Genomic DNA, 14,725 nt, shown 5'->3' with positions numbered 1-14,725 from the left:
GGTGGTCGTGAAGATTCAGCAAAGGATGGCGGGTTCGGGAGGTTTGAAGACGCTCTTTCAACTGTTTTTTTAATGGTCAAACTTGGGTTGGTGAAAGCTTAGTTTTCAGCAACCCAAGTTTTCTGTGACCATTAAAAAACCAGTTGAAAGAGCGTCTTCAAACCTCTCGATGGTGGGTTCGGGAGGTCTGAAAGGTAGGCCTGCCTGGCCCAATCTGGGCCAAGGAAGACAACAAATACCGTATTTACTCGCGTGATTTGCGCACCCTTAACATTTCACCAGGAATCTTGGAAAAATACCTTTTACTTGCATTTTTGCGCTCTCCGCTGCGCCATGCCACCAGCATGTGCGGGGGTGTGCACAAGGCAGGCTTGGGAAGATCGCCGCGACGGAGTCGCCATCTGCGGTTGCGAAAGTGCGAGTGGCGAGGGCACGAACTGGTTTGGTTTAGTTTATGGGGTTTAACGTCCCAAAGCAACTGAGGCTATGAAAGACGCCGTAGTGAAGGGCTCCGGAAATTTCGACCACCTGGGTGTGTCTGCTCTCCTTCTTGGTCTGTGTGTGTTTGCGCTGTTGAACCATCACTATGAAAGTACACGGGCCTCTAGAATTTCGCCTTCATCGAAATTCAACCGCCGCGACCGAGTCGCCGTCTGCGGATGCGAAAGGTGCGAGTGGCGAGGGCACGAACTGGTTTGGTTTAGTTTATAGGGTTTAACGTCCCAAAGCAACTCAGGCTATGAGAGACGCCGTAGTGAAGGGCTCCGTACAATTTCGACCACCTGGGCGCACAGTACACGGGCCTCTAGAATTTCGCCTTCATCGAAATTCAACCGCCGCGGCCGGGATCGAACCCGCGTCTTTCGGGTCAGCAGCTGAGCGCCGTAACCACTGAGCCACCGCGGCGGGGCTGAGGGCACAAACTGTGAGTCGTTTAATCAGCTCGCTTGCGCTGGCGGCCGCTTTCCAGGACGTGCAGTTGCGCGCGCACCTGAATCCGAAACTACCGAACCGTTTGCTGTTCGGCTGGCCACTTGTCAGCCGGACCACACGCGATTGCGCCGTTATCTGGGGACCTTTAAAGTGCACTGACATCGCATGGGCTAACGAAGAGGGTTCTGCTTAAGTTAAGGACAACGCAGCGAGCTATGGAAAGAAAAATTATAGGTGCAACGTTAAGAGATCGGAAGCGGGCGGAGTGGGTGAGAGAACAAACGCGGGTTAATGACATCCTAGTCGAAATCAAAGAGGAAGAAATGGGCTTGGGTAGAGCACGTAATGCGAAGGCAAGATAACCGCTGGTCCTTAAGGGTAACGGAGTGGATTCCAAGAGAAGGCAAGCGTAGCAGGGGGCGGCAGAAAGTTAGGTGGGCGGATGAGATTAAGGAATTTGCGGGAATACGGTGGCCGCAACTGGCGAAGGACAGGGTTGATTGGAGAGACATGGGAGAGGCCTTTGCCCTGCATTGGGCGTATTCAGGCTGATGATGATTATGATGAGGTAGTCGAAATTATTTCGGAGACCTCCACTAAAGCACCTCTTTCTCCCTTCTTTCACAAGGCAGAACAGCCCGCGAGGTGTTATTCAAGTTCCCTCTTCTTTCACTACCATCTCCCTCCCTCCCCCTACGGCGCGGTTCAGGTGTCCACCGAGATATTGGGAGATGAGACACAACACTCGCCAAGCTCCGGCAGGTGGGGGACCAGGTGGGCCGCATGGTCCGCCGGGTTTCCAACAAGCGCGGTGGGTTACGATGCAAAGACGCCTTGCGGCTGGCGAACGCATTCGTGACCAGTCGAATCTTGCATTCGACTCCCTATCTCCACCTGCGGAAACAGGAGGAGGATGCCCTCGAGGTCATCCTCCGCAAAATCATGAAACGAGCGCTGGACCTCCCGGTCTCTACCTCTACCAGCCGCCTTTTGGCACTGGGGATGGTTAACACTTTTAGGGAGCTTCGGGAGGCCCACCTCCACAACCAATACACTCGTCTCACAAAGACAGGGTCGGGTCGCCGCCTTTTAGCCCGACTTCACATCCAGCACACTCAATTCACAGAGGAGAGATGCCGCCTTCCCGTACACTGGAGACGCGCCCTCCACGTGCGGCCTCTCCCCACCAATATGTCCATAGAGGATCATAATGGCAGGCGCCTGGCGCGGGCGGAAGCCTTGGACCGCCATTTTCGGAGCAAACCAGGAGTCTTCTACGTGGACGCGTCCGGCCCGGACCCCAGGGGATGGTACACGGCCGCGGTTGTCCACGAGGGTAAAACAGTAGACGCCCTTACTTTCAAGGCCCAGTCAGCAATTCACGCAGAAGAGGTTGCCATCGCTTTGGCAGCCTCTCACACCTCCTCCAAATACATAATCACCGACTCGCGAGGGGCTTGCCGTAACGTCACGCAAGGGTGGGTTACTCCCCTAGCTTATCGCATTTACCAAAATTGTAGCCGAGACTCGGATCCCGCGCACCGATCTCTCGTTTGGGCTCCAGGTCACCAAGGCGTCCAGGGAAATGAGGCAGCCGACGCCGCCGCCCGCGCGCTCTCTCTCCGGGCATTTCCCACGGGACCCGACGCCGACCAGGACACTGACTTCAATCCGATTTATACTTTTAAAGAAATATGCGAGTATTACAAATCCACGCACCAAACTCTTCCCACCCCGTGCAAAGGACTGGGGAAGGTCAACGAGCGGGTACTCCTGCGCCTGCTCACCAACACGATGTTGTGCCCGGCAACTCTGCAACATTTCGATCCTCAATTCGACGGGCGGTGCTCACACTGTGGGGAGGTGTCTGACACTTACCACATGGTGTGGGCCTGCCAGCAGAACCCATCCCTACCCCCTACCCCAAACCCCACCCGAGAGGACTGGGAGGCGACCCTGTCCGGTTGCTGCACCCTCGAGGCCCAAAGGGCCTTAACGCAGCGCGCCCGGGCTGCGGCAAACGCCAATGGGGTACCTGTCTAGGCATCCCACCTAGTGGTTGTAAGGGCGTGACCCTTCAGGTCACGACCCCCAACACCTCTCCCTATGATTTAATAAATGTTTTCACCACCACCACCACCCCGACGCACTTGCCACGTTTGCTACGCGCGCCGCCCGACATGGAACAGCGAGGTGTCGCGGTTTGATGGTCTTCGCTTTGCGCAATCAATTGTGCAACCGCCCATCCCGCACTTTTCTTGCGTAGGATGGTGCTACCAGCCTCATTTCTGCGAAAGCTGGCTGCTTTAGATTCGTCGTCGTCGTCGCAGACAATGGGAAGTACCACCCAAACGCAGTATAACAGAACTGACCGCTAAATGACACCTCTGTGCGAGAGTTCGATTTTCTCTGAGAGTACTGATGTGGAGTGAGTTTCGAACGGTGCCTAACACGAGAAAGCATTCTGCAAGCTGATCCTCGTGCTGCCTCAAGCATTTTATCACGATTAAGCATTGAGTTATTCCGCTTTGTAGCATAAATTTTTGTACTATGTCAGCGTATGAATCATCCGACCATCCAGGCATCCGATCACCTCTGACCTTTCCAACCTCATCGGTGCTACCTAGGGCTGTCAATCCACCGCATTTGCGGGTGGGGCGCCAATAAGGCGATGCCCAGGGAGCGGTTTGCACGCGTGTCGCTGAAGTGTTTTTAAATGCTACTTAAAATAGGCCATCAAAAGTTTTCACATCAAGACATTTGATTTCGAAACCGAAACCGGAGATGACAGCAGCTGGCGCTGTTTGGCGGGAAGTCGGTACTGGTCGGTACGAAGTCAACAAAGTAGTCATGCCAAGCCGCCAAACATGGCCAAAGTAGCCTGACTGGAGGAGCGTTTGCGGGCAGGTAGGGATGGGCCTGTCTGGTTCACGTCTTTGAGGTTGCAGGGCCGAGTGTCTTGGCCATGGCCGGAGCGGTCCGAGCGCAGCAGGTTTGAAGAGGAGCTTTGTCCGTTATGTCTAGGACTTGGTGCAGCTGAAACGGACAACACTGAACTAACTGTGGTAAGCCATTGTCCATGGCGACGTGCCTGCCTGGCTCACGTGGGTAAGTGTCCCGCGCTGTTTGCCTTTGTCATTGCGCTGCGCGTTGCCTGACACCGTGACTCGGTTGGCAGGTGTTACGACGAATGGCGTGTCGCCTGGTCGTCGCAGCTTAGTTCGTTGACAGTGTGCTTGAGGCGTAAGCGCAAATAATTCCGGTTGCTGTCGGGTATGCTCAGGCGGCTGTCATCACCCGAGAACTGCCGCAAGGTTGACAAGCTAGGCAAGTAGCGCGTTGAGACTAAACGCGAAAGTAGCAAGCACACAGCTAGCGTATTCTTTGTTAGTTGTGTCATTGTCTTTCTACAGGAGGCAATGGTCGTGTTTTGTGGATGGATGGATGGAGAGGTTATTTGCGATACGTGCCACATGGGTCTGGGTCTGCTCTGCGTATGCCTAGCCGTTGCTTAGCAACGGAGACGCGCGCTGTTCTTGCTCTCTCTCGTTCTCATTTTTCCTCCCGGCGCAACGCGAAGTACAGCAGAGCAAAACAATACAGCAATTTATAACACACAATTACAAGCAAAAAAAAAAGAAAATTGAATACTGGTATGTGTGGCAGTGCCAGTGAATTGCAACGCACAACAGCATTTGACTTCATGCAACACTGTTAATGGAGTGCACGGAAAGGAAGAAAACAAAAAAGCTGATCGAATATTTAGGGGAAACCCCCAAGGTGGAGTCGATTTGTAAGAGAGGAGTAATTACTCCTTACTTTTTTTCCTTTCACTACAAAGTTCCTAAGAAAGCTGTATAGCTTTCCTTTGTAGCCGTATGGCTGTGCTTGGGTGAATGTCAGAGTAATTACTCTGACATTACTCTGAGTAATTACTCTAAGCTAAAAGTTGTTTCTCCATATTCTTTCGAGGACTATGCAGACCGTTAGCACGCAATCTTTCACAGACTGTAGCAGTACGCACCGACAAAGAATATTGCACACTTATTTACAGCAAATAATGTTGCACAAAGGTGAAGAGAAAAAAAATCACGGGATCAAGCAATGCATGGTGTGACAGCTAGGCGCAGGTGGACATACTAAGAGGAGCATGAAAGAGAATGAGAACGTGCACGAGCCAAAAGGCTTGCTGCCTCCCAGTGCATATTTTACAAATTCTAACAGGTTGAACCGACAAAAGATATCACATAAACTTAACTGGAGCTAAGAATATTAGACACAAGGTCTAGCAAAATGTAGAAACATTGGCAAGTAGGAACCATGAAGGGTGCATATTCAAAATAGAGGTTTATTTATTTTGGCATTTTTCCTCAAGAGCATCAAACATTTCCCGTAGGCTTACATATCACAACAAAGGTGATTTGTAACTTTCCCTCATAATTTCTGCCTTTCTGTCCACCCTTCCCCGCGAGGACCAGTGCTTCTGGGGTATATGGTCCTTGTGCAATCGCAGTTTCCTCAGTTCAACTCCGTTTGTTGGTGGTGCCGAAGCTCCTTTTATTTTTTCGCTTTAACTCCAGAGCACCCTTTTGCTGGTGAGCCTCTGACAGCAATTCCATTGCTTGTGCTCACATTTTCTTCAGTGAGGATTCTTGCCTCATGTAATGTGCCAAATACTTGCTGCAACACTGTAGGTCTCCTCGATTTGGCTGCACTTTCTGCTCTAGCTAACAAAAGTGCCGTGCGAGTGCAGCGCCAGTTCTTGCGGTGCAAGTGCAGGGCGACACTAGCGCTCTTCGTGCCGCGGCCGAATCAAGTGCACAAGTGCAGTATAGTGCAAGCCTTGTCGTCTGCTGGGTCCGCTGTGAGCGCCGCACGACGCTACGCCAACTCTTGCCGCGGTAGCCGTGTGCTGTTGTTGGCTGTTGTTTGCAGCCTTCGACTGGCCGATTAAACCAGTGCTTAAACAAGTGATTTTAGTGAGTTAATCGTGGACGAACGTGGCTGATGTTGTTCAGTTAGCCATGGAAATAGTTGAAGACGCCGAGAGTGAAGTACGCGTAATGTGTGCGTCGCGGAAAAACGTGGCTGACATTGCTCTGTTAGTGATGGAAATTGTAGAGGACGACAGGAACGACGACAAGATGGATGCCGAGCTAGAAGCTGCATTTGCCCTTGTGGCATGTGACATGTAGACCGCAAACGCGTCAGTGGCTGCTTCGAAAAGGTGACGTCCAGATACTTCAGCTTTGAGTTCAAAAAGCTATTCAGGTTGTCCCGAGAGACTTGTGACTTCGTGTGTGAGCGCTTCAGGCGTTCTTCCTCGTATCCAAAGGCTGTGAGTGGACGGCGGCAAGTTTCTGCCGAAGAGACAATTTTGATTGCACTCAGCTATGTCGGGAATCAAAGCAGCATGAATTCTGTGGCTGACAGATTCGACCTGACCAAGTTTTCTGTTGTGTTGTGCTTTCGGAGGGTACTGGACTTTCTCCTGAACATCAGCGCCGAAGTGATGGCTTGGCCAGACAGTACAAAGCTGGCCCGTAGCAAGGCACGTTTTCTCTCTAACAGTGGTAGGAAAGGTCCCTGAAACACTGTTGGCTGCATTGATGGCAGCCATGTCGAGATTAGCAAACAGGAAGGCTCCACTGCTTCCTATATCAATAGGAAGAAGTGGCCGTCGATAATATTGCAGGGAATCTGCAACGACCAGAACAAATTCCTTGATGTATTCATAGGATTCCCCTGCTCTGCGCACGATGCCCGCGTGCTGAAAGAGAGTCCCTTCTTCTCGGAAGCCACCACTAAATGCGGAGACGATTGCATACTGGGCGACTCGGCGTAACCGCTTCTTCTGGGGCTGTTGATGCCCTACAGGTACAATGGATCAAGCTTTCCTTCTTGGAAAAAGAAGTTTAAGAAGTTTGCTATACCTTTCCTTTGCGAAAATTTTAAATTTCTGTCCATTTTGGCTTCTAGTTTGTTCAGCTTTTCATCCACAGTCAGGTCTGAGTTGCTCTCTTCCCTGATTCTGCGCTTGGATGGGGGCGGGACGGCATCCTTGACCACCATGTTACTTTCGCTCTCCTGGCTATTATTTAGTGAGGTTCGTGCTTTAGCTGCTACCAGGGATGGTGTCCCTGTTTGGGGAGTGCTGACAGCTGCCGTTGGCTTAGCCTCTGCCGTAGTTAGGGCCGTTTTTAGATTTTGTACCTCCCTCTTAAGACTGGAGATTGTATCACTCATGTTTTTAACGATATTCGTTAGTCTTTCTCTTTCCTCATCTTCCTTATCTTTCTTGTTGTTGCCATCGCTCTGGGAGACCTTGCTCGCGAAACTCACCCCTTTGCTTTCGCCGCCCCAGGCCGTTGATCCTCCCCGGGCCCGGCTGGAAGTCCGGTCTCTCGAGCTCGAATGTCCCCTGGATCTGCTTCATCCTCTGGAGGCGCTCCGTTCCCGGGAAGTTTGTCGTTGTTCTCCTCCCAGCCTCGGAAAGGAGTTGTCTCGAGCTGTATAGCCGCTCCCCTCGCCTCCTGGTTTAGTGCGCGGGCGGCTCTGGTGCACCTGTGACTGTTGCGATCGGTCGCTGGCTGCTACCGCGGCCTCCTCTTCTCTCACTTTCTTCTCCCAGTATCTTTTCTTGACTTCGTACGGTGTGGGGTGTATTGGCTTGCATTTGCTGTCTCCGAGTATGTGGTCTCTGCCGCAGAGTTGGTATTTCGGCGTGCAAGAGTGGTTTTTGGGAAGGTTCTCCTGCCCGCAGGCACGGCATTTGACGTTTTTTGGTCCGGACATACGTCAATCCGGTGACCGAGTCGGCCACAGGCTATGCAGACTTTATATTTCTTCCGGTATAGGTAGCATCTGTGTGGGGCCCATCTTAGGATGACCGTCCTTGGTACTCTGCTTTCTTTGAAAAGAATTAGTATTGACGTGGAGTCCTTTCCTAATCTTCTGACCCTGATGATTTCGGGGTTCGCCTTGTGTCTTAGCATTCTCATGATGTCTTGCATGAATTCTCCATTCGCCTACGTGGCGTGGCCTTGTAGGCGAAAACCGCGATGTCTTCTTCTCCAAGCTTGATTCGGCTCATGCTGGTGTATTTCAGTTTTCTCTCTCCGCTCGTGGTGGCGATGAGGATTGAATGTTTTTCATGTTGGGAATGACGTCTTCCTCGCCTACTTCGTTAGTATTTATACCCGCTGACGCTGTGATGACGTTGGTCAGGTATGCGATTCCGCGTTTGAGGGGCTTGTCAAGTCTTCCGCTAGGGCGGATGGTGATCTTCTCAGCTCCTTTTGGTATTCTAGTCTCTTGTTTTTCGACCGACATGGCCGCCAATCTTCTCTCGGCTTACTTGAGCCTGTATTGTTCTGTCTCAGTTTCTTTCTTGCTCTTCTCTAGTGGAACATATTTCTCTCCCTTGCTTTGGAACCATTGGCCTGGTACGGTGAACTCTTGCGGGTCCACTGCGCTGCCCTCGACCACTTCCACGGTTGTGTAAATTCAAATTTTCGCGGGCGAGTGACGCGCCGACGGCGCTTGCTGCTCTTTCCGCTAGAGGATTTTGCTAACCAAATCCAGAACCAAATGCAGAACCTTATCCGTTTAATAACTGAGGCACTTCAGCAGCAGAAGGGGGGAAAATGCCGTCATACATGCACGGCTCGCTCAAGTTGAGGAGAGCATCGCCAAGCTTAGCTATGGACAGATCGCCTAGTAGTACCCAAATTTGGCAGTGGAACTGTCGCGGATGCCGACGCAAGCGGCCGGTGCTACAAAGCGCCTTGTTGATGCTCGAGACAGCCCCGCTAGCAGTTGCGCTGCTAGAGACCGGCGGTCCGGCTAAACTCTAGGGTTATCAGGTTTTCCATAGCAACAGGGGAGACAAATCAAGGGTATCAACATTAGTCAAGAGAAATGTAGCAACAATAGAGCACGATCTAGAAGACAACGTAATTGAAAACGTCTTCGTGGAAATTTTAACGGGAAAGAAGGGAGAATCAAACACTTTTCTCTTAAACATATACATCCCACCCAAACAGAGGAAGGTTAGGTTTAGGGCGATAATTAACAAAGCACTTAAAATAGCCGAAAGCCAACCCCTACTCATAGTAGGCGACTTCAACGCCCATCACCCGGAATGGGGGTACCCGAAAGAAGACCCAAAAGGGAGACAATTATGGGGGGATATACACAACCTGGAACTTACGATACTAACAGATCCGGAGCACCCCACACGAGCCGGAAATAGCGTCAGCGTGGACACTTCACCGGATTTAACCCTCGTTAGAAACAAGGAACAGAGAAATGGATTAACACGGAACAGAACTTAGGCAGCGATCGCTCTGTCATAGCAACAGAGATAAGAACCAAGAACAAACAAATAGGCAAGAAACAAACCCCTACGAAGATCACAGAGTGGGACCACTTTAGGGAGCTCAGAGGAAACGGAGACGAGACAGTCATAAATAATATCGGAGAGTGGTGCGAAGCAGTTAAGAAGGATGCCAGAAAGGTAACCAAAGTGCTAGACGGGGAGAAAGCCCCCGAGATGGCAGACAGCCGACTCCTACACATGTGGGAAGCCAAACAAGGCATGGAGCACCGGCTAAAGAAACGGGGCAGGAACAACCGCTATCTCAAAAGAAGATCGGCGCGGCATAATAAAGAAATAGAGGATTACGCATTCAAACTGTGCGAACAAAATTGTAATAGCAAATGCAATGAAATGGAGAGGAGCATGAATCTCCCCCAGACGTGGAACATTCGTAGGCATCTCGCAGACCCCAAAAAAATCCAAAACGCAAGTGAAAGTTAGACTGACCAAAGTTAGACACGCGTGTGGGGAATACGATGACGAAAGCTTCATGTGTAAACTAGCTGAAACCTAAATAGGAGACGCAGACAAAAGCCGGCTTCCCGATTATGAAGGAGCCCTGAACGAGGCCCTGGATGCACCCATTACGGTAGCCGAGGTAAGGGCTGAAATAGACTCAAAACCAGATCGGCTCCTGGCCCAGACGGGATTATGAACACAATGTTAAGGAACCTCGACGATAACTCCATAAAGGCCCTCACAGATTACATGCAGGAGTGCTGGGAGAAGGGCGAGATTCCCCCGCAATGGGAAACGGCCACCGTGGTCCTAATACCTAAGCCCGGGAAGCAGCCCCGGATAGGGAACCTTCGACCTGTATCCCTCACATCGTGCGTAGGGAAACTAATGGAGCATGTCGTCCAAACCAGAATATCTAATTACATGGAAAAGAATAGGAAGTGGCCAGATGAGATGGGGGGGTTCCGTTCCCTTCTCAGCACACAAGACGTCATGCTGCGACTAAAACAGCATATCATTGACTCCAGAACCAAGGATGCAAAGGTTATCCTAGGTCTCGATCTCAAAAAGGCATTTGATAACGTCAAACATGAGGCAATATTGAAAGGACTCAGCCACGCCGGAGTAGGCCACAAAACCTATTGCTACGTAAAAGACTTCCTCACAGATAGAACTGCGACCATAAGCTTCCAGGAGATTAAATCAGGGGAAATAAAGCTGGGAAGCAAGGGAACCCCTCAAGGGTCGGTGCTATCACCCATTCTCTTTAACATGGCCATGAGAGAACTCCCGGGCGAACTTGAGAAAATTGGCAACCCAAACTTAGAATATAGCCTGTATGCGGACGACATTAATCTATGGATCAACCGAGGAAGTGATGCAGAGATTAATCAAACCCTACAGGCAGCTGCCAATATAATTTCGACGTATGCAGAAGAAAGGGGCTTACAATGCTCGCCCGAAAAATCTGAAATATTCATATATAACGATAAGGCTCTGAGGAACAAACCACCCCCGGAAATTCAGATTTCTGTAGGAGGAAAGGAGGTACCCAAAGTGGACACAATCAGAATCCTAGGCCTTCATATGCAGTCAAATGGAAAAAACACGATAACCATCAAAAAGCTTGAGAGCCACGTGATGCAGACCCTCAATCTCATCAAATGTCTTGAGCAAAAGAGGCGGTCTTAAAGAAAAAAAACCTACTTAGGCTCATACAAGCTTTCATAATAAGTAGAGTCAGCTATGCCACGCCATACCTAAATCTCAAAGCAGCAAAGAGGAACAAAATCGATGCTCTCATAAGGAAGTGCGTCAAGAAAGCTCTAGGCCTGCCCATGTGCACATCCTCGGAAAAACTCCTAGCACATACACAACACGCTTACAGAGCTCGCAGAAGCAGTCCAGACATCAGAGCTAGAGAGACTCAGCATAACACATGCGGGAAGAGCCACACTAGCCAAAGTTGGACTCAAAACAGACAGGGGAGCTTGACAGAGGGAGGATATCCACATGGAGATTGGGAGCTATCTCAGGATTCCCCCCTTACCCAAGAACATGCACCCAGAAATAAACAAGGAAAGAAGACAAAAACGGGCAGAGGTTATAGACCGCATCTACGGTGACAAGCCTCAGGTGGAGGTCGCCTACATAGATGCAGCGGGCGATAGACATAGTCAGTACACGACCGTCGCGGTAGTGAACGGAGCGGGTAGCTCCATCACGGCCGCAACTATCCTAGGGACAAACACTGAGACGGCGGAGAAGGTCGCAATAGCACTAGCTTGCGTCGGTTCCAAAGCTAAATACGTCATAAGCGACAGCAAAGCTGCAGTCCAAAATTTTAGTAGAGGGAGAGTCTCTCCCCTCGCTGCCAAAATTTTAAGACAAGCGACATTGAATAGAACAATCAATATAATCTGGACCCCCGCGCATCTGTCCGTGGCCACGGGGCGGCCCACGAGGTGGCTCGAGATCTCTACCACCAAGCTGCACATGACGGTCCACCGCTCGCAGATCACTGGAGAGAAGGTCGACTAATCTCCTGTCGGGAAGTTACAGAATATTACAGACAACATTGCAGGTACTTTCCCCCGCCTAGCATAACACTCAACAATCAACAGGCGGTGGCGTGGAGGCGTCTACAAACAGGTGTCTACCCACACCCAATTCTAAGCAAACATATCATTCCAGAAATGGAGGACGATAAATGCAAGAAGTGCGGAGCGAGAGGGACCCTCGACCACATAATATGGGAGTGTAGCTAATCCCCGGGCAGGGCAAACAACATTAGAGACTCCTGGGAGACCTTGCTCCGGAGCTCGGACCCTGAGCTCCAGCTCACCACCGTCCAACTGGCTGAAGAGGCCGCCGGGATACGAGAGATCCTGGCCAGCATCTGACGTGACTACCCCATGCGGCTGGATCTCTCTTGGTCCTCCTCCCTCAACTGAGGGTATAGGACAGGGGAGGTCTGGGTGAGGTAGCCTCATTCTGTTGGACAACAAAGGTTTTTCACTCAATCACTTAACAAGTACCACAGGCGGCAAAGAGTGGCTATAGAGAATATGTTCGGGCTTGTTAAACAGCGCTTCAGGCAGCTGTATCTGATTGATGCCAAGAGCATTTTCTCCGGTGCTGCAAGATTGTACTGGGCAGCTTCACAATTTGTGTAATGCCGAAAGAGATTTCATGGCCGAACATGGAGACAGCCCTCACCTTGACGATGTAGGCAACGACGGTGAAGATATCGGAATCACCTCATCAGCGTGCTCCGAGAGCCGAAGGCAAATGATTGCTCAGCATCAGTGCTAGAAAAACTCTTTGCTCGTTTGAGGGAACATTTGCCCGACATGTTTAGATGTCTGCTCTTTATTCGAGCGTACGACACTTATCAGCTCCTTTAGCATGGCCATTCTTTCGTCGTGTCGTCTTTGCCGGGCACCCTCCGCATCAACAATTATCTTCAACAGGCTTTCTACAGGGGTGTCCCTGCGACGCCTTTTTCTTCGTGGCTGAAGCTGTGGCTCTGTTTGGGGCTCGCTGCTGGGTTCCTCAATTTCTTCCCTGTAAAATGCATGAGAATGACTTCCCTTCATGTCTTCACAAATAACAACTGAGGCAGCGTCTTCTTGTTCAGGGGCTTGCGGGGCAGTAAGGACTCTACCCTGTGTCAGCAGCACAGTTGGTGAAGGGTGGGGCTGTTTTTCCAGCACCTCCGCCAGCTAAAAGAAACGCAAAATTGAACTGAATTTACTTACCTCTAGTACTCGCATGATACTCGAGAGTGGCCGATGAGTTGTTTTTTGCTTTTGCGTTTTTATAGCTTCGCTCTAGTGATTTCCACTTATTTTCTGCCTGAAGCGCAGTCACGTTTCCGCCGAACTCGGCATTTGTAAGGGCCGCCAGCTTCGTCCACATGAGCTTTCTCGTTCTGTATATGTTGGAGTAATGCATGTGCATGCAAGAGGCCAAACAAATTAAATGTTCCTCCTAGGTAAATACAACTTTGTTTGCTAGTAATGCATGACTACCCTGAAGCCGCCTTTCTTGCTCCCCAACTCGGTGAACTCCTTGTACCTTGCGATCAGAAAGAGCGTCTTAGGCCTCGGCCAAAATTCCCTTTCCCCATCAGGCTGGGCCTTGGCGTTCGGACTTGGGTCTGGCATCGCCAGCTGAGAATTAATGGCTGCCAGGGCCGCACCTCTAATGTCGGCTGCCAGGGCCGTAGTCCCTTGGCTTCCGTGCAGCTGGGCACCTCCAGCTCCGTCGGCCTCGTTCACAAAACGAACGCTGACGCGGAGGCCGTCTACAAAAAATAAAGAGTAAAGAAAAAACAGGATCAGCAAGCCATCGTGGTAAGAACAGCAGTGCGAACTGCGCGCTGGAGAAAGTTACCAATCACGTGAGATTGTTGTTGTCACCATCACATGTGCTGAAATGGTGACGCTCACCTTCCGTCTTGTAAAGCAATCCTCCTTGCTCCCCGGCCGCATGGACACCGTTTTCGTCTACGACGGGGAACACGTCGCTTTCTTGGTCATCGATAAAATAAAAACAACTTCATGTCGTCTACTGCTGCACCTTGTGACCTCGTGCACTGAAGTGAACTGACAGCGGCGCAAGTGCAAACGTGCAGGGAACTCGTGCACGAAAAAGCTTGCACGATGTCAAATGAAGTGCGGCAGTGCAGGTGGCGTGCACTGCACTCGCCAAATCGAGCACCAGAGTGCAGCACTCTTGAACTAGTGCAGAGAGTGCAGCCAAATCGAGGAGACCATGTGTCATCATGAATGTAGTGCAAGGAAGACATTATGCGCTTGGTTTCAGCCCTTATCTTCGATTTGAAATGGCGCCTACTTTGTTCAGATGCCTTCTGCAAATGAAGCTGTTCAGTGGCTGCATCAGTTGGCGCTTCAATGTCTTCTGTGTCAACATCCTATGGCAGCATGGGCCATCATGTTCGGCCCTTCCTTGTATCCCTCAGGCAGACGCGAGAAGTGCAAGCAGAAAAACAGCAGCAAAGTGCTTGCGTGGTAATTTCGACTTTATGAAGTTGAAGCATGTACAGCTTGGGGTACAGTCGCGGGTAAAAAAGATTAGCACACATGACGGAACACCGGAGCGCCGGAATGACAACGCGTGTCGCTGCGGGTGGCGAAGAGGCTGATAACGAGAGTGCCGGGCCGTTCCCATTCTACGGTATTAGGGGGTTCAGCAGACTGCCACAGACAGCAAAATTACAGGCTAAAAGCAGCGCTATCATCTATTGTTCCTGCGAGTTCCTTTCGATAGACCATCGCGGACATAAAAAAAAGTTAATAAAAAGAGGCCATCTTTGCTCATGATAACCGAGCCAAAATAAATGCCGCAAGCACAGTCACGTAGGGTCGGCACTTCAACGCTCGGGCGGTGCACGCTTGATAAAGCTTACTTCCTGCCGTCCCCCCCTAC

General features: G+C 50.8%; 1 protein-coding gene and 1 pseudogene across 1 annotated transcript in view; one reads left to right on the top strand and one right to left on the bottom strand.

The window, feature by feature from the left end:
* Positions 1-3,801: 3,801 nt before the first annotated feature.
* The window catches only part of LOC149334108 (uncharacterized), a 194,596-nt gene continuing 183,672 nt past the window's right edge, over positions 3,802-14,725 (top strand). The window contains exon 1 of the mRNA XM_089555021.1: positions 3,802-4,041. The gene's annotated coding sequence lies outside the window, so the exon portion shown is untranslated. The remainder of the gene's footprint in view (positions 4,042-14,725) is intronic.
* On the bottom strand, positions 13,302-14,084 carry LOC149334113 (uncharacterized; annotated as a pseudogene).

The sequence above is a fragment of the Amblyomma mixtum genome, chromosome 8 (assembly GCF_055824585.1).
Source record: "Amblyomma mixtum isolate Tamu chromosome 8, ASM5582458v1, whole genome shotgun sequence".
Taxonomy (NCBI): Eukaryota; Metazoa; Arthropoda; class Arachnida; order Ixodida; family Ixodidae; genus Amblyomma; species Amblyomma mixtum.
The sequence above is the reverse complement of the archived record's forward strand: the minus strand, read 5'-3'. Positions and strand labels throughout refer to the sequence as shown.